This window comes from Bufo bufo, chromosome 2 (assembly GCF_905171765.1).
Source record: "Bufo bufo chromosome 2, aBufBuf1.1, whole genome shotgun sequence".
Taxonomy (NCBI): Eukaryota; Metazoa; Chordata; class Amphibia; order Anura; family Bufonidae; genus Bufo; species Bufo bufo.
The window spans coordinates 695,321,890-695,346,202 of NC_053390.1; the positions used below are offsets into that span (position 1 = coordinate 695,321,890).

Below are 24,313 nucleotides of genomic sequence, written 5' to 3' on the forward strand. Positions count from 1 at the left end.
GAGATAGAGGAGGGTGCACTGGTTGAAGAGGTATGGCTGCTGGTACCAGTACCTCTACTAGAGGGAGCTGGGGAGTGGGAATCAGTGGTTGCAATTGATATGGAGAGCTGCTGTACAGTAGCAGGAGCTGCTGTCCCCTGCACACTGCTGGTTGCACTGCTGCTACTACCACCCTTAATCTGCTCCCACTCCCGCCAGTGGTTCAGTCGCATGTGCTGGGTGAGGGCTGTGGAACCCAGCCGAGCCACTGACCTCCCTCTCCTCACCCTGGCATGGCAGAGGTTACAAATGGCAACTGTAACATCATATGCTGCCAGGGTGAAGTAAGCCCAAACGGGCGACTTCTGCCCCAACCTCCTGTCTGATTGGGTGGTGCTGGCTTGCGCCTGTTGGGGCTCGGTGCGCACAGGTGGAGCTTGCTGCTGCTGCATGCTACTGCCAACAGTAGAGCCCCCTGCCAATGGGCTCCCTGGAGACCTGCCACACCGTTTGCCTCGGGTGCCTACCTTCTTCAGTGCTGCTATCACCTGACAAAGTAAGTGGCACCCATTCGGCGTGACCCTCCTCCTCATCTGCAATGTCAGACCCGGTGCCACCAAACAGTGGTGGACTGAGGGGAACAGCTAACATGGAGCCCATGACCGGGCTCCGCTTTCCCCTCGCTGACGCCTGGGTCTGAGTAGGTGCGGGGGTTGTGTGGCTCAAACCACCCGTACCTGTTGGAAGGGATTTCAAAGGGGTATGTATTGGTGCTACCCCCTCCTCCTCCTCGTTATCCCTTATCCCTTCCAACAAGTCCTGACCATCTTGAGGGCTAAACTCTAATTCCGCCTTCTGAATAGCCTCCCCCAGAATGACTAGCTCAGTGTCCTCGTTTTCGAACATGAGCGTGGACAATTCTGTGAGAGTGGGGGTTGCTTCAACAGGAGGTGTAGATCTGCTGCTACTGCTGTGAACTGGGGCTGAGGACTCCGTGGCACTCGAGTCAGCCACCAGAGCCATCACTGACTCGGCGTCCTGCGACCTTATGGCCCTTGGACGGCTGCTTGAACTAAAAAAGTCATGGATAAGGTGGACACCCCTGCCACCTGCGCCCACCTGTCCGTGACTGAGGTCCAGCATCGGAATCGACTACTCTATTGGTCCGACCGCAGCTGCCTGCACGGCCCGGTCCACTCATTGTTTATTCACTTATAATAATAAAATAAAATAAAATTATAAAGGTGATTTGGGGAAAACTTTATTGGGGTGGGGACGTGTATGTGAAAAAATATGTACCGTATTTTTCGCCCTATAAGACGCACCTGCCCATAAGACGCACCTGGTTTTTGAGGAGGAAAATAAGAGTCAGGAGGCCGGGCGGGCTAGCGCTCATAGCTCACTACGCTCACTGCGCCTGCGCCACCTGCCTTATTCATAAAGTGGGCGGCGCAGGCGCAGTGAGCGTAGTGAGCTACGCTACGAGCACCTGCCCGGCCTCCTGACTGACAAGAAGATAGTTGTAAGTAGTACAGCGCTAGATTTAAGATGATTTGAATACTTTAACAATACCCACAAGTTAGATATGATTACCGTATACTACAGAGAGCGGGGCCCGGTGTAGTAGAATACAGTGACAGCACCGGGCCCCGCTGCCATTACAGAAACAGATGCCGGCCCCCAGCCCCTCCTCCCTCTCAGCATATTCACCGGACGGTCGCAGCATTCGCCCCATAAGACGCACTGCTATTTTCCCCCCAAAATATGGTATTTGACTTGTAATGTAAAAAAAAAATAAAAAATTAAAGCAATAAACATAAAATAAATAAACCCCCTACCTTAAAACCCAAAGTAATTCAAAGCAAATAAAACAAACTTTTTTTTAGTTTTTTGGACACTAAACTAAACTAAGATAAACACAAAAACACGCAATCAAACACAAAGACAAGACAAATAAACCTAAATTAAACACTAAAACCAAACCTTTTTTTTTTTCGTTTTTGAGCCCTAATACTAACTGTATCTTTCACTTAACTAATCTAACCTATCTAATAGACCCTAACAGCTAAATCAGAGTTTTAATTAGATTTTCTTCCACAATCAAAATGTACAGCACAGAACACAACCACCAAACAGCTCCTATCTCTGCAAAAACCAACCCCACAAAATGGCTGCCGGGGAGTGCCTCGATTTATATAGTGAGAGGTAGACTACTTTCTAAATGGTTGCTAAGGATGTTGCTAAGCTGTGACAATGCCTTCCCATTGGCTATTAAAGCAAGACTAGGGAGGTTTTAGCAATCACCTCACATGGAATGGGAAAAAAAAAAGAGAATATTCGTTTTGCGAATATATCGCCATATTCGACTATTCGCCCAAGCAGACTCAAATACCCTAACGCCCTTACGCAAATAGAAGAACCGTTTTAAAATAGGCTACATGGAATAGTATTTCAAGGGTCAGTACACGATAGGATATGTGTGGTAATATTTAAGTACCGATTTTTTGCATAATATACATTATATGAGAAATACTCGCAAACAGTAGTTTAGGCGCCAAAACCATTACACGAAAATATTTTTCCGAATGTGCTAGTAGCGAATTTTCGCATACAATGCAATATATTGACATAGTGTTAAAATGAAATGAGTACTGAATGGTTTTTGAAATGTCATGTGAATTCTCGGCACGTTTGCTTAACTTTGCTTCTGCTTAACTAACTTTGCTTCTGCGAAAAATCGTCTTTCGAATATGCGCGTAGATCGGATCGCACAAAAGCTTTAAGCATTAAGCATAGCAATGCTTGACTTTGCTGAATTGCCGAATATTTAGAATATAGCGTTATATTCATAAATTACGAATATAGCACTATATTTGACAAATACTGATTGGGATTGCCATTATGAAATTATATTTAAGCGCATACTTAAAGGGAATCTGTCACTAGCAATTTACCAATTTTTTTTTTCATGAATCCATGTTTAACAGAGTACCTTTTTTCCATCTGTCTTGTTCTTTTGATTGTGAGTCTTGTCATTTCTTCAAAAAATCGATTCTTATGATATGTAAATGACGCTGTAAGGAGCCCAGAGGGGCGTTATTCTTTCTCCACGGTGCCCAGGAACGCCCCTCTGAAGTGCCGTGCCCGGCTAAATTTGAAAACTAATAACGCCTCCAAGTTCATCTAAATCGCCTCCCAGAAGCGCGGCTAAGTGCTCCACACCCCCCCTCCTCAGCGCCGCGCTCTGCGGCAAACACCCCGATCCTCCTCTCGCCGGCATCCCAAATCCCGCGCAGGCGCAGTGCCGTCAGTCATCTTATCATAGCGCAGGCAATCGCCGGCACTGCGCCTTCGCGGGATTTGGGATGCCAGCGAGAGGAGGATCGGGGTGTTTGCCGCAGAGCGCGGCGCTGAGGAGGGGGGGTGTTGAGCACTTAGCGTTTAAAAAAACACACATTTTTGGCAATATCCGACATCTGGTGACTTTAAAGCATTTGTCAGTGTGCAATTTAAGCTAGAAATACAGCAATAATTTTTTGGGTTTTAAAAAAGACCCTTTTTGGGCAAAATACTAAATTTTACAGCCCTTGCTGCATCTGTAAGTGTGAAATTCATGCGTTATATACTGCTGTCATATTCTGTTATTCAAAAAACACCCAGTTTGGGCAAAATACTTAATTTGCGGCCTTGTCTGCATCTGTCAGTGTGAGATACACGCTTTAGATACTGCTGTGCTATTTTGGTATTAAAAAAACACCCTTTTGGGGCAAAATACTTAATTTGCGGCCTTGTCTGCATCTGTACGTGTGAAATTAAAGCGTTATATACAGCTGTCATATTCTGTTATTAGAAAAACACCCTTTTTGGGCAAAATACTTGCAGCCTTTGTTGCATCTGTGATTGTTAAAAACAAGCTTAAAATACTTTTTCTGGGTTTTAAAAAAACACCCATTTTTGGCCATACCCTCCATCTGGGGCCTCTGCCACATTGTGCATTTTAAGCTAGAAATACAGCTATAATTTTGTGGGTTTTAAAAAACACCCTTTTTTGGGCAAAATGCTAAATTATACAGCACTTGCTGCATCTGTACGTGTGAAATTCAAGTGTTATATACTGCTGTCATATTCTGTTATTAAAAAAACACCCTTTTTGGGCAAAATTTTTGGCCTTTGCTGCATCTGTCATTGTGAGATACACGCGTTAGATACTGTTGTTCTATTCTGTTATTTAAAAAAAAATCATTTTAGGCAAGATCCTAAATTTGAGAAATATGAGGAGAGCGTCAAATAAGGGACGTGGCCCCGGTCGTGGTGCTGCTGGTGGAGCTCCTGTTGCAGGGAGAGGACGTGGTCGATCTGTGCCAGCTACATGCATAAGTGAAACACCTTCCTCAGGTACGAGTAGGCGACAGAACCTTCAGCGGTATTTGGTCGGCCCTAATGCGGCTCTACGAATGGTGAGGCCTGAACAAGTAAAGGTGATAGTAGATTGGGTTGCTGACAGTGCCTCCAGTTCCTTTACATTGTTTCCCAACCAGTCTCCTACTGAAAGATCATAGTTGGCACCTGCAGCCGATGTCCATTAGTCTTTCTCCTTACCCCCTTGCAAATCAGCCAAGCAGTCTGAGCCCCAAGTCATGCAGCAGTCTCTTCTGCTTTTTGATGACTCTGCTAGCAGGGTTTCCCAGGGCCATCCACTTAGCCCTGCCCCAGAAGTGGAAGAAATTGAGTGCACTGATGCCCAACCACTTATGTTTCAAGATGAGTCCATGGGAGGACCACCGCACGTCTCGGCTGATGACGAAACACAGGCGCCAACTGCTGCGGCTTTTGAAAGTGTGCAGACCGACAAGGAGGGCAGGGGTGAATACTGGGTGGAAGATGATGTGGAGGACGATGAGGTCCTTGACCCCACATGGAATCAAGGTCATGAAGAGGCGGTGGTCGCACAGAGCCACCAGCACAGCAGACGAGGGATCAGGGTGCAAAAGCAATACGGCTGTCCTCTAGACAGTACGCCTCCAACTGCCCACCGCAGCAAGAGACCCAGCACACCAAAGCCAGCTCCAAGGAGTTCCCTGGCGTGGCAGTTCTTCAGACAATGCGCTGAGTGGTTTACATGCTGTGCAATCAGAGCCTGAAGCGAGGCATAAACGTTCTCAACCTGAGCACAACCTACATGACCAGGCATTTAAGTGCAAAGCACGAGCTGCAGTGGAGTAGACACCTCAAAAACCAAGAAAGGTCTCTGGCTCCTCCTGCTTCCTCTTCAGTTGCGGCCTCTTCATCTACCTCTGGAGTGACAGTGCCACTTGGCACCCCGCAAACAGAGGATCTGCCAGCAACACCAACACCTGGGTCACCAAGCATCTCCACAATGTCCCACGGAAGCGTTCAGCTCTCCATCTTCCAAACACTGGAGAGGAAGAGGAAGGCCCCCCTACCACCCGCGATCCCTGGTCCTGAATGCCAGCATTTCAAAATCACTGGCCTTTGAAATGCTGTCATTCCGTCTGGTGGAGACAGAGAGTTTTAAAAGCCTTATGGCGGTGGCTGTCCCACAGTACGTCATGCCCAGCCGCCACTATTTTTCCAGGCGTGCCATCCCTTCCCTGCACAACCAAGTGGGGGATAAAATCAGGTGTGCACTGCGCAACATTATCTGTGGCAAGGTCTGCCTAACTACGGATACGTGGACTAGTTACAAGGACAACGTATCGTCCTTAATTGCAGCACTGAAGCGTGATCGTAAGATGCACGAGTAAAAGCGCATGCTGGTAGACGCGCTGCTGGTGGCATTCCCACCTGACAGCGAGGGCACAGTGGAAGCACAAGGCGAAGGCAGTGGAGGAGGAAGAGGTTGCCAACGCAGCTGGGGCACCACCAGCACCTCAGAAGGCAGGGTTAGCATGGCTGAAATGTGGAAAAGCTTTGTCAGCACACCACAACAACCAGCACAACCAGCTGATATGGAACGTCTTGGCAGGAGGCAGCATTTCAGCAACATGGTGGAGCAGTATGTGTGCACACTCCTACACATACTGAATGACGGTCTGCCCCCTTCAACTATTGGGTCTCCAAATTGGGCACATGGCCTGAGCTTGCCCTTTACGCCTTGGAGGTGCTGGCCTGCCCTGTAGCCAGTGTATTGTCTGAACGTGTGTTTAGCACGGCAGGGGGCGTTATCACAGACAAGCGCAGCCGCCTGTCCACAGCCAATGTGGACAAGCTCAAGTTTATTAAAATGAACCAGGCATTGATCCCATAGGACTTGTCCGTACCATGTGCAGAATAGACATGTATACCGGCCTTAACCAGCCATTGTTATACTACAGCACAATTGCTCATTGTTGTATTTTGGATATTTCACACTCTTTTGGAGTGTACCCTTTTGGAGTGTACCCTAATTAAAAATAAAAATAAAAACTTAAAACCAAAAACCAGTGTTGGCTACCTCGTCCTCCTCCACTGCCGTTTCTACCTACACCGCTATGTCCACCGCCTCCTCAAACTCCTACTCCATATGGACCTCCACCTCATAAATCAAGTTTATTTTTTTTTTAATTGTACGTATTTTATTTTACGTCATTTCACTAATTTGTCTGTAACATTTTCTGATGAAAATCACCATTTTTTGGGTGTGATATACCACTGCTATACCTAGTAGACATGTAAAAAAAATTCATTAATTTGTCTGTTACATATTCGGGTGAAATTCACAAATTTTTGGGTGTGATATACCACTGCTTTACATAGTAGACAGGTAACATTTCATTAATTTGTCTGTTACATATTCGGGTGAAATTCACAAATTTTTGGGTGTGATATACCCCTGCTCTACCTAGTAGACAGGTAACTTTTCACTAATTTGTCTGTTACATATTCAGGTGTAATTGACGGATGTTTGGGTGTGATATACCACTGCTATGAATAGTAGACAGGTAAAAAAAAAAATCATTCATTTGTCATTTACATTTTCGGGTGTAATTCACCAACTTTTGGCTGTGATATACCACTGCTATACCTAGTGTGATATACCCCGGCTGTGCCTAGTAGACAGGTAAAAACATTTCACTAATTTGTCTGTTACATATTAGGGTAGGTGACAGGGACCGAAATGTTTTAAAATCATCTGTTCCATTGGTGGGTGACATTAACCCATTTCTGGCGATGAAAAACTCCTGCTCTGCATAGGTGACAGGGAATTAAATTTGTAAAATTTGTCTTCAATTGGCCCTTTTTTTTCGATCCATCTGCTTTAATAACTTGTACCACATTTCAGATCGATCACATGCAGCCATTGACCTCCCTTAGATGTGGTATCCCTTTCTCACGCTCCCTCTTCGGCATGGAACCCTGATTCGCCGATAACCGTGAAAAGAACATCGAAAGTTGATAGAGAAGATATCCAAATGGATCGTGGACGTCACGGGGACGTGCGATCAGGCAGAAGTTATCTAGTGTCAACAAAGCGGCAGCAGGGTCTCTCCTGTCTAACGTTTCCAAATCCAAAATACCCCAGTGACATTCCCTATAATTTTTTATTAATCATTCCAATAACAGGGCATCTTAAGAGCCCTGTATTGTTATTTATCGTCACTGCCTCCCCGAGTCGGGAGTGGTTTATTGCCGCGAGCCCCTTCAATTCTTCCGTTTTAATAGCCTCTCCAATATTTCCGCTCGTTCACTTTTAAATTTTATCTATTGATCTCCCTTGGATGTGGTCTCTCTTTCTCACGCTCCCTCTCCGGCGTGGAACCCTGATTCGCCGCTAACCGTCATCAACATGGTAGGTGCAGAAAAGAACATTGAAAGTTGATAGAGCAGATATCCAATTGGATCGTAAACATCACAGGGACGTGTGACATGGTGGGGCAGTATGTGTGCACATGCCTACACGAACTGACTGATGGGTCTGCCCCCTGCAACTTCTGGGTCTCCAAATTGGCACATGGCCTGAGCTTGCCCTTTATGCCTTGGAGGTGCTGGCCTGCCCTGCAGCCAGTGTATTGTGTGAACGTGTGTTTAGCACGAGTGGAGGAGGTTGTCACAGGTCATATTTCTCAATGTTTTGGGGTGTACCCTGATTAAAAAAAATAAAAATTAAATTAAAACCAAAAAGCAGTGTAGGCTACCTCTTCCTCCTCCACCGCCGCTTCCACCTACATCGCCACATCCACTGTCTCCTCAACCTCCTACTCCATATGGACCTTGTCCTCCTAGATCAAGATTATTATTTTTTATGTTTACGTATTTTATGTTATTTAAAGTCATTTCCCTATCCACATTTGTTTGCAGAGAAATTGCCATGCTCTTAACCACAGTTTGCTGCCATTTGCAGCCCACTAGCCCTTTCCATGACATTTTTAGAGCCATTTTAGTGCTCAAGAGTTCGGGTCCCCATTGACTTCAAAGGGGTTCGGGGTCAAGTTCGGGTCCCGAACTCGAACTTTTTTGCGAAGTTCGGCCGAACCCGTCGAACCCGAACATCCAGGTGTCCGCTCAACTCTACCACCGAGGATTGCAGGACGTTTCTCATTGCCTACTGTTGCCTGCTCCTTCTACTCCGCTTCCTCCTCTACCACCTCCTCATCCGGTCAGCGCAACACCTGCACCACCAACTTTAGCACAGCCAGGGGGAAACGACAGCAGGCTGTTTTTAAACTTATCTGTTTGGGTGAAAAACCCCACACTGCGCTGGAGCTGTGGACGGACATGGAACAATAGTGGGACAGCAACACTTCACCACCAACGAGTGGGCCTCCATGCGGGACATGTGTGCCGTGTTGCGCTGTTTCGAATACTCCACCAACATGGCCAGTGCCGATGACGCCGGCCTCAGCGTTACTATCCCACTTCTATTTATCCTTGAAAAAATGCTTTGGGTGATGATGGAAGAGGATGTGGCACAGGAGGAATAGGAGGAGGAAGAGGGATCATTTCCATGGTTATCAGGCCAGTCATTCACAAGTGGCTCGGAAGGTGGGTTCCTACACCAACAGAGGCTAGGTACACAACTGTCCAGCCAGGACACAGTTCTGGAGGAAGAGGAGGAGGACGATGATGAGGAGGAAGCGTATTCACAGCAGAATGGGACCTAAAGCAGCTCATGGGCATCACTGTAGCGTGGTTGGGGAAATACAGATGACCTCCCACAGAGGACAGCTTATTATTGCCTCTGGGCAGCCTGGCACACATAGGCGACTACATGCTGCAGTTCCTGCGCAATGACCGCCGAGTTACCCACATCTAACCAGGGCTGATTACTGGGTGGCCACCCTGCTGGATCCCTGCTACAAGGTGCCATCCTTAATTCCGTCACTGGAGCATGATCGGAAGATGCGCGAGTACAAGTGCACGCTGGTAGATGCACTGCTCATGGCATTACCATGGCATTCCCAGCGGGGGCTCAGTGGAAGCACAAGGCGAAGGCAGAGGAGGAGGAAGAACTCGCCAATGCAGCTGGAGAACCGCCAGCACCTCAGAAGGGAGGGTTAGCATGGTCAAAATGTGGAGAAGCTTTGTTAGCATGCCACAACAACCAGCACCACCAGCTGATACGGAACGTCTTAGCAGAAGGCAGCATTTCAGCAACATGGTGGAAAAGTACAAAGGCTCCATTGAGAGAGCTGAAACGTTGCTGCTAGATTGGTTAATAAACCATCCACTTATTTTTCATCACAATTCTGGAGTGCTGCTGTCTTTTTTATACATATTTATAAGGGACTTAGGTCACAAGTCCTTGGAAGTATTTGCACCCGCCATTAATGTGTGCTGCTTTTTTTTCTTTATATATATATATATATATAATCAAATAGAAAGCAGGACTGCACTCCAAAATGTGATGAAAAAATCAAAGCTGTTTATTCACCCATGTTATGGCAAAGTTTGCGACGTTTCAGCTCTTGCGAGCCTTTCTCAAGCATGGAGACAGTGAAAGTGAGCACATTTAAAGCATTACAAAAAGTGTTCCACCCATCAGGGTGTGGTTACAATCATCTTAAATTACAGACATGTGATACAATTATAAAGTGCATGTTTAGCATAGTGACTAGTGTTATACGTTCTATCATACCAGGATACCATCCCTCTTATATAGAACAAAATATATGTAGAACTTGTGTTCCAATTAGAATCATAAAACAGTGCAGACATACTGAATGGGGATCCCAGGAGTGAAATTCGGAAAGCCATGGAGCCCACATATACCATCATGCTCCCTATGCGTCTCGATCTCCTCAATGCGCATGCCCAGAGTAACAACATCATGTGAATCACAATGTCAAAATAGTGCGCATGCGCTCTATAGGGTAACATCTACCAGCGCCATTTTGGTTCAGGGAAGAATGCCCTAGATGTCCGCTCTATGTTCGTCACGTGAATAATAACCATACAGAGTATATACTCAAAGTCGTGACCATAGAACGGAACACATAGAAAATGTGCAGCAGACCGCAGCAGGGATCTCCTACAGGTGCCAGCATCAGGACCGGGATCCCCACCTCTCGGGAGGGACACCAGACCTTGGGGCTGTGTACGTCGGAGGGGGACATCTCCATGAGCCCCACCGACCTACCTAACCCACTTGCTGGAAAAAGCGGTCATAGAGGGATTGTCCCTCAACATATACAGAAAACAGCATCGCACTGTAGCTTAATAATGTCTCTGGAGTAGCGCATATACAATAGGACACTGTAGTTGGTATTGGGCTGCATCGCTTCCAACAAATTAAAGTCCAGGGATCCGCATCCAGCATCGTGAGGGTTAAAAATTCTAAAAGGCAAGAAAAAATATATCTAAGTTTCCAACTTTATACTCTATTACGTTTGCAGTTGTATATAGTACTTTCACAATTCTCCGACACTATTACAAGTACGGGGAAAGTGTAACACATAAATGCATGGAAAAAGGGGGCAAGCAACAGATCACTAGGCACCTATCTGAACTCTACATTTAATCCTCTGGGGTGCAGGCTATCTAAATCATAAATCCACCGCAATTCCCTTTTCTTGAGAATAGCTAGACGGTCTCCACCTCTCCTAGGAAGTTCGACATGGTCCAGTATCCAGCATCTTAGATCCCGCTCAGTGTGCCCAAGGGATCCAAAATGCCTGGAGACCGGAAGATCAGCACGTTTTTTTCTTATTGAATTCCTGTGATTGTTCAGTCTTAGTTTTAATTCTGTGGACGTTTCCCCAATATATATATTAGGTTACACGGGCATGCTAGCACATATATTACATAAGAAGATGAACAATTTAAATGGAACTTGATGGGATATTCTTTATGTGTAGAGGGATGTATGAAGGATCTAGCTTTGCATATATAGCGACAGTTGACGCAATTGAGACACGGATAGCAGCCATGTCCCGATTTAGACAATGTTCGCTGTACGCTAATTTTCTTAGGGCCTACATCCGCTCTAACCAAGTGGTCCTTGATGTTTTTACTTTTTCGATATGATAAAAGGGGAGGAGACATCAGTTCAGGTACATCTTTGATTGACCTGCCGAGGATGCTCCAATTGTCCTTGAGGATACGTCCCATCTCCACACTACACTCAGAGTATGTGGACATGAAAGGTATCCTCCGGATTTTCTGTGAGGCCGATGAAGTTTTTTTGGGGCTATTGAGTAAAATCTCATTTTTTTGATCATCCAGCAATCGGTGGGGGTAACCCCGTTCCCTAAATCTACCTGTCATCATATCCAATGTAGATACTAACTCAGTCTGTTGTGATATAATGCGTTTAGCACGTAAGAATTGTGAGTGCGGTAAGTGTTTGATTAAACTACGAGGATGACTACTTTCGTATCGTAGGATAGTGTTCCTGTCAGTTGGCTTGATGTATAGGCCTGTATTAATCAAACCATCAACCAATCTGACATTGGTGTCAAGAAAGGATAATTCTGTCTTGGAATAAGACACAGTATATTGGAGGTCAGGATCGATACTATTCAGATATGTATGGAACTCAACCAATTGTGTTTCTGTACCTGACCACAGGAGGAAGACGTCATCTATGTACCGCCACCACCCAATGACATATTGGAAGTGGTGGGATACATAGATGAAGTCCTCCTCCATGTGCCGCATGTAGATATTTGCGTATGTTGGGGCCACATTGGACCCCATCGCAACGCCACGTTTTTGACTGAAAAAGGTGTCCTGGAAAAGAAAATAATTATTTTCCAGAATAAGCCTCAGCAGGATATTAATAAAATATTTTGAATGTTGTGTGATGGACGACCCATCCAGATATTTGTTGACAGCAGAAATGCCCTTCTCGTGTCCTATTGACGTGTACAAAGATACAACGTCAAAGGACACGAGAGTAGCAGTCTGTACATCTGCAGCATCAACAGATCTCAATTGTTGCAAAAAATGCCCAGTGTCCTGAATATATGACTTTCCAGCCGTCGAAAATTCTCGCAGGATCCTATCAAGAAACATAGCGATTCTACTAAACACAGAATCAGTACCAGAAACGATGGGGCGACCGGGGGGGTCCACAAGGGTTTTGTGGACTTTGGGCAATATATATAAAACTGGAGTAACGGGAGAAGTAACCGTTAAATACTCCCTTAGCCCTCCATCAATGATGCCCCCAGCCACCGCATCGGACAAAATATTTTTGATGGTATTCATAATCTGAAATTTAGGATCATTCTGCAGTACACCATACACATCTACATCACACAGTTGCCGTTCAATTTCTTTTACATAATTACATGCATCAAGAACAACCACTCCACCCCCTTTATCAGCGGGTTTAATGGTTAACTGGGGGTTGTTCCTGAGTTCAGATAGTGCCTCTATTTCAGCAGTTGTCAGATTGGGTTTATTTAATCTCGCTGCATCACCAAAACGGGATTTTAGCTCTCTGACATCCCTTTTAACTGCGGAAATGTAGGCCTCTATAGCAGGTTCATCCACATAGGGGAGAAAGGTACTTTTATTCATTAGAACCAATTTCTTGAGCGAAAATTCACTCGAGTGTGTTAGTGTATCAACAGTATGACCCTTAAAAAACACCTTCAACTTAATTGACCGAAAAAAATCATTTAGATCCATTTCTAGATCGAACCAATTCACCTTGGAGTTTGGGCAAAATGTAAGCCCTTTGGAGAGGACACTGTGTTGGGCTGCAGTCAATTCAACTGAAGATAGATTGAACACTATTGTCTCTTTCTCTGGGGCAATACTTTCGTCGATTGTTGTCTGGTCCGGTTGTATCGCTGCTTTCCCTTTTCGTTTATACCTGCGGCCTCCTCGCCTGGTTCTTGATCCTTTCCTTTTGTGTCTAGACTGTCCCCTAAAAAAGATTTCTCCTCATCTGGGGGTAATTGCATAAATCTCCTACTTTTTTTATTGTTGCGGTTGGAGCCCATAGATGGTATATCAGATTGCCATGTATATATGTCGCCTCGTTTATAATCATCTGCGTCACGCACCCATTTACTCCTTTTGCCCTCCTCCAATTCCATCTGTAATTTATTGAGTTGGTCTTTAATTTCCTCTTTATATTGCGCCAGTTCATCCACGGATGATTGCACCTGCAAGGCCCTTTCAACATCCAACAGTTCGTCCGTAAGTGAAGCAACCTCTAATTGTAAAAACTCAATGTTGAGTAAAATATAATCCAATGAGTATCTATTTGATAATGCTTCAAACCGTTTGCAAAACAAATCATTACTGGGAAAGAGGTTAGGGCGTAAATTTGAGCGCATGCCTCTAGGAATCTTTTTCTCTTTAAAGTACTGTCCCAGTGTAGCCATGTGTAGTCTCATGGAAATAAGGCGTTTAGAGATGGTTAAATACTTGCGTTTAAGTTCCTTGGCCGTAGGTGCCTGCAGAAAAGAAGCATCACCCTCGATTCCACGCATGATGCGGTCGACCTCCTCCACAGTAAAAGTGCCGCCATAAGGTGTTTCCGTATTAGACATGTTGTATATTTTAAGGTGTGCTCACTCACGGTGCAGAGTATATGAAAAAAGAAAGTCCAACGGGAGCACCAACCTGACAAGCGGGTGCAATGTCCAAAAGGGGGCAACGGCAATCCCCAATAGTATAATCAAATAGAAAGCAGGACTGCACTCCAAAATGTGATGAAAAAATCAAAGCTGTTTATTCACCCATGTTATGGCAAAGTTTGCGACGTTTCAGCTCTTGCGAGCCTTTCTCAAGCATGGAGACAGTGAAAGTGAGCACATTTAAAGCATTACAAAAAGTGTTCCACCCATCAGGGTGTGGTTACAATCATCTTAAATTACAGACATGTGATACAATTATAAAGTGCATGTTTAGCATAGTGACTAGTGTTATACGTTCTATCATACCAGGATACCATCCCTCTTATATAGAACAAAATATATGTAGAACTTGTGTTCCAATTAGAATCATAAAACAGTGCAGACATACTGAATGGGGATCCCAGGAGTGAAATTCGGAAAGCCATGGAGCCCACATATACCATCATGCTCCCTATGCGTCTCGATCTCCTCAATGCGCATGCCCAGAGTAACAACATCAAGTGAATCACAATGTCAAAATAGTGCGCATGCGCTCTATAGGGTAACATCTACCAGCGCCATTTTGGTTCAGGGAAGAATGCCCTAGATGTCCGCTCTATGTTCGTCACGTGAATAATAACCATACAGAGTATATACTCAAAGTCGTGACCATAGAACGGAACACATAGAAAATGTGCAGCAGACCGCAGCAGGGATCTCCTACAGGTGCCAGCATCAGGATCGGGATCCCCACCTCTCGGGAGGGACACCAGACCTTGGGGCCGTGTACGTCGGAGGGGGACATCTCCATGAGCCCCACCGACCTACCTAACCCACTTGCTGGAAAAAGCGGTCATAGAGGGATTGTCCCTCAACATATACAGAAAACAGCATCGCACTGTAGGTTAATAATGTCTCTGGAGTAGCGCATATACAATAGGACACTGTAGTTGGTACTGGGCTGCATCGCTTCCAACAAATTAAAGTCCAGGGATCCGCATCCAGCATCGTGAGGGTTAAAAATTCTAAAAGGCAAGAAAAAATATATCTAAGTTTCCAACTTTATACTCTATTACGTTTGCAGTTGTATATAGTACTTTCACAATTCTCCGACACTATTACAAGTACGGGGAAAGTGTAACACATAAATGCATGGAAAAAGGGGGCAAGCAACAGATCACTAGGCACCTATCTGAACTCTACATTTAATCCTCTGGGGTGCAGGTTATCTAAATCATAAATCCACCGCAATTCCCTTTTCTTGAGAATAGCTAGACGGTCTCTACCTCTCCTAGGAAGTTCGACATGGTCCAGTATCCAGCATCTTAGATCCCGCTCAGTGTGCCCAAGGGATCCAAAATGCCTGGAGACCGGAAGATCAGCACGTTTTTTTCTTATTGAATTCCTGTGATTGTTCAGTCTTAGTTTTAATTCTGTGGACGTTTCCCCAATATATATATTAGGTTACACGGGCATGCTAGCACATATATTACATAAGAAGATGAACAATTTAAATGGAACTTGATGGGATATTCTTTATGTGTAGAGGGATGTATGAAGGATCTAGCTTTGCATATATAGCGACAGTTGACGCAATTGAGACACGGATAGCAGCCATGTCCCGATTTAGACAATGTTCGCTGTACGCTAATTTTCTTAGGGCCTACATCCGCTCTAACCAAGTGGTCCTTGATGTTTTTACTTTTTCGATATGATAAAAGGGGAGGAGACTTCAGTTCAGGTACAAGTTCTACATATATTTTGTTCTATATAAGAGGGATGGTATCCTGGTATGATAGAACTTATAACACTAGTCACTATGCTAAACATGCACTTTATAATTGTATCACATGTCTGTAATTTAAGATGATTGTAACCACACCCTGATGGATGGAACACTTTTTGTAATGCTTTAAATGTGCTCACTTTCACTGTCTCCATGCTTGAGAAAGGCTCGCAAGAGCTGAAACGTCGCAAACTTTGCCATAACATGGGTGAATAAACAGCTTTGATTTTTTCATCACATTTTGGAGTGCAGTCCTGCTTTCTATTTGATTATACTATTGGGGATTGCCGTTGCCCCCTTTTGGACATTGCACCCGCTTGTCAGGTTGGTGCTCCCGTTGGACTTTCTTTTTTCATATACTCGGCACCGTGAGTGAGCACACCTTAAAGTATACAACATGTCTAATACGGAAACACCTTATGGCGGCACTTTTACTGTGGAGGAGGTCGACCGCATCATGCGTGGAATCGAGGGTGATGCTTCTTTTCTGCAGGCACCTACGGCCAAGGAACTTAAACGCAAGTATTTAACCATCTCTAAACGCCTTATTTCCATGAGACTACACATGGCTACACTGGGACAGTACTTTAAAGAGAAAAAGATTCCTAGAGGCATGCGCTCAAATTTACGCCCTAACCTCTTTCCCAGTAATGATTTGTTTTGCAAACGGTTTGAAGCATTATCAAATAGATACTCATTGGATTATATTTTACTCAACATTGAGTTTTTACAATTAGAGGTTGCTTCACTTACGGACGAACTGTTGGATGTTGAAAGGGCCTTGCAGGTGCAATCATCCGTGGATGAACTGGCGCAATATAAAGAGGAAATTAAAGACCAACTCAATAAATTACAGATGGAATTGGAGGAGGGCAAAAGGAGTAAATGGGTGCGTGACGCAGATGATTATAAACGAGGCGACATATATACATGGCAATCTGATATACCATCTATGGGCTCCAACCGCAACAATAAAAAAAGTAGGAGATTTATGCAATTACCCCCAGATGAGGAGAAATCTTTTTTAGGGGACAGTCTAGACACAAAAGGAAAGGATCAAGAACCAGGCGAGGAGGCCGCAGGTATAAACGAAAAGGGAAAGCAGCGATACAACCGGACCAGACAACAATCGACGAAAGTATTGCCCCAGAGAAAGAGACAATAGTGTTCAATCTATCTTCAGTTGAATTGACTGCAGCCCAACACAGTGTCCTCTCCAAAGGGCTTACATTTTGCCCAAACTCCAAGGTGAATTGGTTCGATCTAGAAATGGATCTAAATGATTTTTTTCGGTCAATTAAGTTGAAGGTGTTTTTTAAGGGTCATACTGTTGATACACTAACACACTCGAGTGAATTTTCGCTCAAGAAATTGGGTCTAATGAATAAAAGTACCTTTCTCCCCTATGTGGATGAACCTGCTATAGATGCCTACATTTCCGCAGTTAAAAGGGATGTCAGAGAGCTAAAATCCCGTTTTGGTGATGCAGCGAGATTAAATAAACCCAATCTGACAACTGCTGAAATAGAGGCACTATCTGAACTCAGGAACAACCCCCAGTTAACCATTAAACCCGCTGATAAAGGGGGTGGAGTGGTTGTTCTTGATACATGTAATTATGTAAAAGAAATTGAACGCCAACTGTGTGATGTAGATGTGTATGGTGTACTGCAGAATGATCCTAAATTTCAGATTATGAATACCATCAAAAATATTTTGTCCGATGCGGTGGCCGGGGGCATCATTGATGAAGGGCTAAGGGAGTATTTAACGGTTACTTCTCCCGTTACTCCAGTTTTATATATATTGCCCAAAGTCCACAAAACCCTTGTGGACCCCCCCGGTCGCCCCATCGTTTCTGGTACTGATTCTGTGTTTAGTAGAATCGCTATGTTTCTTGATAGGATCCTGCGAGAATTTTCGACGGCTGGAAAGTCATATATTCAGGACACTGGGCATTTTTTGCAACAATTGAGATCTGTTGATGCTGCAGATGTACAGACTGCTACTCTCGTGTCCTTTGACGTTGTATCTTTGTACACGTCAATAGGACACGAGAAGGGCATTTCTGCTGTCAACAAATATCTGGATGGGTCGTCCATCACACAACATTCAAAATATTTTATTAATATCCTGCTGAGGCTTATTCTGGAAAATAATTATTTTCTTTTCCAGGACACCTTTTTCAGTCAAAAACGTGGCGTTGCGATGGGGTCCAATGTGGCCCCAACATACGCAAATATCTACATGCGGCACATGGAGGAGGACTTCATCTATGTATCCCACCACTTCCAATATGTCATTGGGTGGTGGCGGTACATAGATGACGTCTTCCTCCTGTGGTCAGGTACAGAAACACAATTGGTTGAGTTCCATACATATCTGAATAGTATCGATCCTGACCTCCAATATACTGTGTCTTATTCCAAGACAGAATTATCCTTTCTTGACACCAATGTCAGATTGGTTGATGGTTTGATTAATACAGGCCTATACATCAAGCCAACTGACAGGAACACTATCCTACGATACGAAAGTAGTCATCCTCGTAGTTTAATCAAACACTTACAGCATTCACAATTCTTACGTGCTAAACGCATTATATCACAACAGACTGAGTTAGTATCTACATTGGATATGATGACAGGTAGATTTAGGGAACGGGGTTACCCCCACCGATTGCTGGATGATCAAAAAAATGAGATTTTACTCAATAGCCCCAAAAAAACTTCATCGGCCTCACAGAAAATCCGGAGGATACCTTTCATGTCCACATACTCTGAGTGTAGTGTGGAGATGGGACGTATCCTCAAGGACAATTGGAGCATCCTCGGCAGGTCAATCAAAGATGTACCTGAACTGATGTCTCCTCCCCTTTTATCATATCGAAAAAGTAAAAACATCAAGGACCACTTGGTTAGAGCGGATGTAGGCCCTAAGAAAATTAGCGTACAGCGAACATTGTCTAAATCGGGACATGGCTGCTATCCATGTCTCAATTGCGTCAACTGTCGCTATATATGCAAAGCTAGATCCTTCATACATCCCTCTACACATAAAGAATATCCCATCAAGTTCCATTTAAATTGTTCATCTTCTTATGTAATATATGTGCTAGCATGCCCGTGTAACCTAATATATATTGGGGAAACGTCCACAGAATTAAAACTAAGACTGAACAATCACAGGAATTCAATAAGAAAAAAACGTGCTGATCTTCCGGTCTCCAGGCATTTTGGATCCCTTGGGCACACTGAGCGGGATCTAAGATGCTGGATACTGGACCATGTCGAACTTCCTAGGAGAGGTGGAGACCGTCTAGCTATTCTCAAGAAAAGGGAATTGCGGTGGATTTATGATTTAGATAGCCTGCACCCCAGAGGATTAAATGTAGAGTTCAGATAGGTGCCTAGTGATCTGTTGCTTGCCCCCTTTTTCCATGCATTTATGTGTTACACTTTCCCCGTACTTGTAATAGTGTCGGAGAATTGTGAAAGTACTATATACAACTGCAAACGTAATAGAGTATAAAGTTGGAAACTTATATATATTTTTTCTTGCCTTTTAGAATTTTTAACCCTCACGATGCTGGATGCGGATCCCTGGACTTTAATTTGTTGGAAGCGATGCAGCCCAGTACCAACTACAGTGTCCTATTGTATATGCGCTACTCCAGAGACATTATTAAGCTACAGTGCGATGCTGTTTTCTGTATATGTTGAGGGACAATCCCTCTATGACCGCTTTTTCCAGCAAGTGGGTTAGGTAGGTCGGTGGGGCTCATGGAGATGTCCCCCTCCGACGTACACGGCCCCAAGGTCTGGTGTCCCTCCCGAGAGGTGGGGATCCCGGTCCTGATGCTGGCACCTGTAGGAGATCCCTGCTGCGGTCTGCTGCACATTTTCTATGTGTTCCGTTCTATGGTCACGACTTTAAGTATATACTCTGTATGGTTATTATTCACGTGACGAACATAGAGCGGACATCTAGGGCATTCTTCCCTGAACCAAAATGGCGCTGGTAGATGTCACCCTATAGAGCGCATGCGCACTATTTTGACATTGTGATTCACATGATGTTGTTACTCTGGGCATGCGCATTGAGGAGATCGAGACGCATAGGGAGCATGATGGTATATGTGGGCTCCATGGCTTTCCGAATTTCACTCCTGGGATCCCCATTCAGTATGTCTGCACTGTTTTATGATTCTAATTGGAACACAAGTTCTACATATATTTTGTTCTATATAAGAGGGATGGTATCCCGGTATGATAGAACGTATAACACTAGTCACTATGCTAAACATGCACTTTATAATTGTATCACATGTCTGTAATTTAAGATGATTGTAACCACACCCTGATGGGTGGAACACTTTTTGTAATGCTTTAAATGTGCTCACTTTCACTGTCTCCATGCTTGAGAAAGGCTCGCAAGAGCTGAAACGTCGCAAACTTTGCCATAACATGGGTGAATAAACAGCTTTGATTTTTTCATCACATTTTGGAGTGCAGTCCTGCTTTCTATTTGATTATACTATCGGGGATTGCCGTTGCCCCCTTTTGGACATTGCACCCGCTTGTCAGGTTGGTGCTCCCGTTGGACTTTCTTTTTTTATATATATATATATATATATATATAGATATATCTACAGTTGCAAGAAAAAGTATGTGAACCCTTTGGAATGATATGGATTTCTGCACAAATTGGTCATAAAATTTGATCAGATCCTCATCTAAGTCACATTAATAGACAATCACAGTCTGCTTAAACTAATAACACACAAAGAATTAAATGTTACCATGTTTTTATTGAACACACCATGTAAACATTCACAGTGCAGGTGGAAAAGTATGTGAACCCCTAGACTAATGACATCTCCAAGAGTTAATTGGAGTGAGGTGTCAGCCAACTGGAGTCCAATCAATGAGATGAGATTGGAGGTGTTGGTTACAGCTATCATGCCCTATAAAAAACACACACCAGTTTTGGGTTTGTTTTTCACAAGAAACATTGCCTAATGCAAATGATGCCTCGCACAAAAGAGCTCTCAGAAGACCTACGATTAAAAATTGTTGACTTGCATAAAGCTGGAAAGGGTTATAAAAGTATCTCCAAAAGCCTTGCTGTTCATCAGTATATATATGACAAAAAGCGGGCAGCACTCCAATTCGTAAAATAGTCAACTCAAACTTTATTCCCCCATGTAGTAAGGCTTACCATGTGCCTTACCACATGGGTGAATAAAGTTTGAGTTTACTATTTTATGAATTGGAGTGCTGCTCGCTTTTTGTCTTCTGTATACTGGGTAAGCTTATTCCCATTGGGCGTTGCACCCTTTTTTTTTCCATTTTTTTTTTCTCAGTCGGTACTGCCATTTTTCTGTCGGTGCTGCCATTATCCTTTTATTTTTTGTAATTATACATTTATTTTGGGCCATTTACAATTACAAAAAAATATATATATATATAAATACATAAATGTATAAATGAGGAACAATCATCTCCCATGCCTAACGTATGCAAAACTGCAGCCAAAGACAAAAAGGAGAATGTGAGGACTGATAGTAAGCTGCTTTCGGTGGGAAATTCTATCATAAGAGGTGTGAAGTTTGAGGAAAATGGTTTTGTGAGATATCTCCCTGGTGCTACCGCTAGCAGGAATAGACAACGTATCCTTAATATTGTTAGGTAAGCAAAGCAGGAAAGGGAGGTTGATATTATTGTCCATCTTGGGACAAATGATCTGGCTTGCAATGAGGTTTCAAAGGTGAAGGAAGCTTTTCACACACTTGGAAATGATATACGGGAGGTTGCATCAACTGTTTCATTCTCTGCAGTTTTGCCTGTGCATAACCTTCAGCATGACAGGAAGATGCACAATAAGGAATTCAATGTATGGCTTGGTGAATGGTGTCTGAACCAAGGGTTTGGCTTTGTGTCTCATGTTAGCTCTCATTGGAATGGAAAAGAACTGTACAAGAAAGACGGTTTGCATCTTTCTCTCAAGGGAACGAATGTCCTCAGTGAACTGTTCAAAGTATTTGCTAAGGAAAATTTAAACTAGGAAAGGGGGCAAAAGAGTGATAATCCAGCAGTCCGACTGCCCCCCGGAACAATGCCAGAAGATGCAGGTAGCACATAGGTTAAGAAATTACAAGCTCAGAGTCTTGTCTACAAATGCTCGCGGTGGCGAAACCAACCTCGCCACTGGGTTTCGGAGGGGCCTGGCTACCAGCCTCTTGCCTCAGGATTATGGCCCATACTAACTTTAAAGGAGCAGACAGACCGGCCGCACAGCTTAAATCTGTCTTTGCAATTGTATTTTGTTATGTGAGGGTACCCAGATAGCTAATTTTATTGTATTTGTGTATTCTGAGTGCCATTCACCTAATGATATGCACTCAGACTTGAGCTATCTCGGAATATGTTAAATGTCTGTTTGCTGTGGGGGTGTGACATTGTGTGTTTGGGTGGTGATTCCTGTCCTGTTGTATCCACATGTGTATTGGCGATTTCCCTTTGTCCTGAGAGATAATTGGATTACTCCTCGGGTGTCTCCAGGGCAGAGAGGAGGAAACCATGATGCATTGTGGGGATGTATTGTGTCTGTCTATCCTGCAGTGCTGCATATCTGTCCTGTGTCACAGTCTTCATTCTGGTCCGCTAGGGGCGTGTCCACCAGATGGGGACCTGCATAAATACGGGCGGGAAGCCCTTAATAAAGTGTTCCTGTTTTACCCTTTATCATGTTGAGGCTGAGGTTTGGGTAACTGATCGACGCTGGGGATTGCTATACGCTGGGAGATTTGCTATACTCCCCTGGCTATAACTACTAGCTCTTTTAAGAGCTGTTCCTGCTCTCTGGTTTTAGGAGAGGTTCACCCACTGGAGCCTGGAGCCTTGTCGTAGGTCCAGGGTGGGTAGGAGACGGTGAGACCTCAACCAAGCTTCGGCGGTTCGTGGGGTCTGCAGTGCGTACGGTGTCAAGTGGAGTGCTTGGAGTCCTCGGAAAGCACTAGGAGCAGCTATCAACGGAGGTACCCAGTCGGGGTGCAAGGAGTATCCGTTACATTTGGTGGCAAGCAGTGGGATGGCGTCCTAGTGTGAGGAGAAGCAGCTCAGAGACACCGTTCGTGGATTTACTAAATTGAGGGCAACGCTAGTATCCATACAGCGCCCCTGGCTACAGCAGGATGGAATCGGCTAGTCTTAGGACAGCATTCTATGACGAGGAGGAGGAGGCAGCCGCAGACTACAAGGATGCAGACAGAAAGGAAGTCTGGTATGATGCCCTGGAAAATGCCCAGCGGCGGCAAGGTGAGAGCCTCCCCAGTTATGAGCAGCGGCTACAGAAGCGTGTGGCAATGCGGATGGGTCTCAGGGGAGAACAGCCCCTGGATGACTGGGTAACAGAGCTCCAGAACCTGGTATGTAAGGAGCTTTGGCTAGAGGACGCTTACCAGGCCCTAAGGTGGCATGTCATTCAACATTCCCCCTAGATGGCTGAGCACGACAGACCCGAGGGTGAGGAGTTTGATGGACCGGGGTTACTATGGGATGCCTTGGAGGAGGACATTGTTCTTGGCAGCACGGAGGAGTCTAGGTTTTGGGATATCTACGACTACCGGATGGGCATGCATGTTTATGCTGACGGAAGGGAGGTGAGCAAAGACATGACCCACCTGGTAACAAGGGAGTGGGAGCTGTAGCAGACCTACCAACACCTGCTCAGCTCCATTAATCCCCAACCTACTCGACAAGCAGAGCCAGATCTGCCCCACTACAACTGGTAAGACTTGCCGGCGATACCCCTTGCTTCCCTACCAACTCCCAAAGTAGGGAACTTCATAGACTGGTTCTGGGAAGACCTCCCAATGGCAGGTGGAGATGGGACCGAGGTCTCTCCACCGGCCCTACAGAGATGCTGGACTGCCGGTTCAGATCCCCCACCAACCCTGCAGGAATGCCAGGAGGAGGAGGTAAGCGATTCCTCCTCTCCACAGCCGATCTGCAACAAGGTCCTGGGGATAGGATTCCCTGACCACATCCCAGTAGATGAGCTGGCATCTGGGCAGAGCACAGTCAGCCTCTGCCCTCCCCTATCCTCTCCTCCAGAGCCGGACATCCCACAGGCTACCCCAGCGGAAGAGCTGGCATCTGGGCAGAGCGCAGTCAGCCTCTGCCCTCCCCTATCCTCTTCTCCCGAGCCGGACATCCCACAGGCTACCCCAGAGGAAGAACTGGCATCTGGGCAGAGCGCAGTTGGCCTCTACCCTCCTCTATCCTCTACTCCAGAGCCGGACTTCCCACAGGCTACCCCAGCGGAAGAGCTGGCATCGGGGCAGAGCGCAGTCGGCCTCTGCCCTCCTCTATCCTCTTCTCCAGAGCCGAACTTCCCACAGGCTACACCAGCGGAAGAGCTGGCATCTGGGCAGAGCGCAGTCGGCCTCTGCCCTCCCCTATCCTCTTCTCCAGAGCCGGACTTCCCACAGGCTACCCCAGCGGAAAAGCTGGCATCGGGGCAGAGTGCAGTC

General features: G+C 45.1%; 1 long non-coding RNA gene across 1 annotated transcript in view; it reads left to right on the forward strand.

The window, feature by feature from the left end:
• Positions 1–19,223, forward strand: part of LOC120991757 — a 30,332-nt gene extending 11,109 nt beyond the window's left edge. The window contains exon 3 of the long non-coding RNA XR_005776800.1: positions 18,701–19,223. This is a non-coding gene — a long non-coding RNA (uncharacterized LOC120991757). The remainder of the gene's footprint in view (positions 1–18,700) is intronic.
• The last annotated feature ends 5,090 nt before the right edge of the window (positions 19,224–24,313 follow it).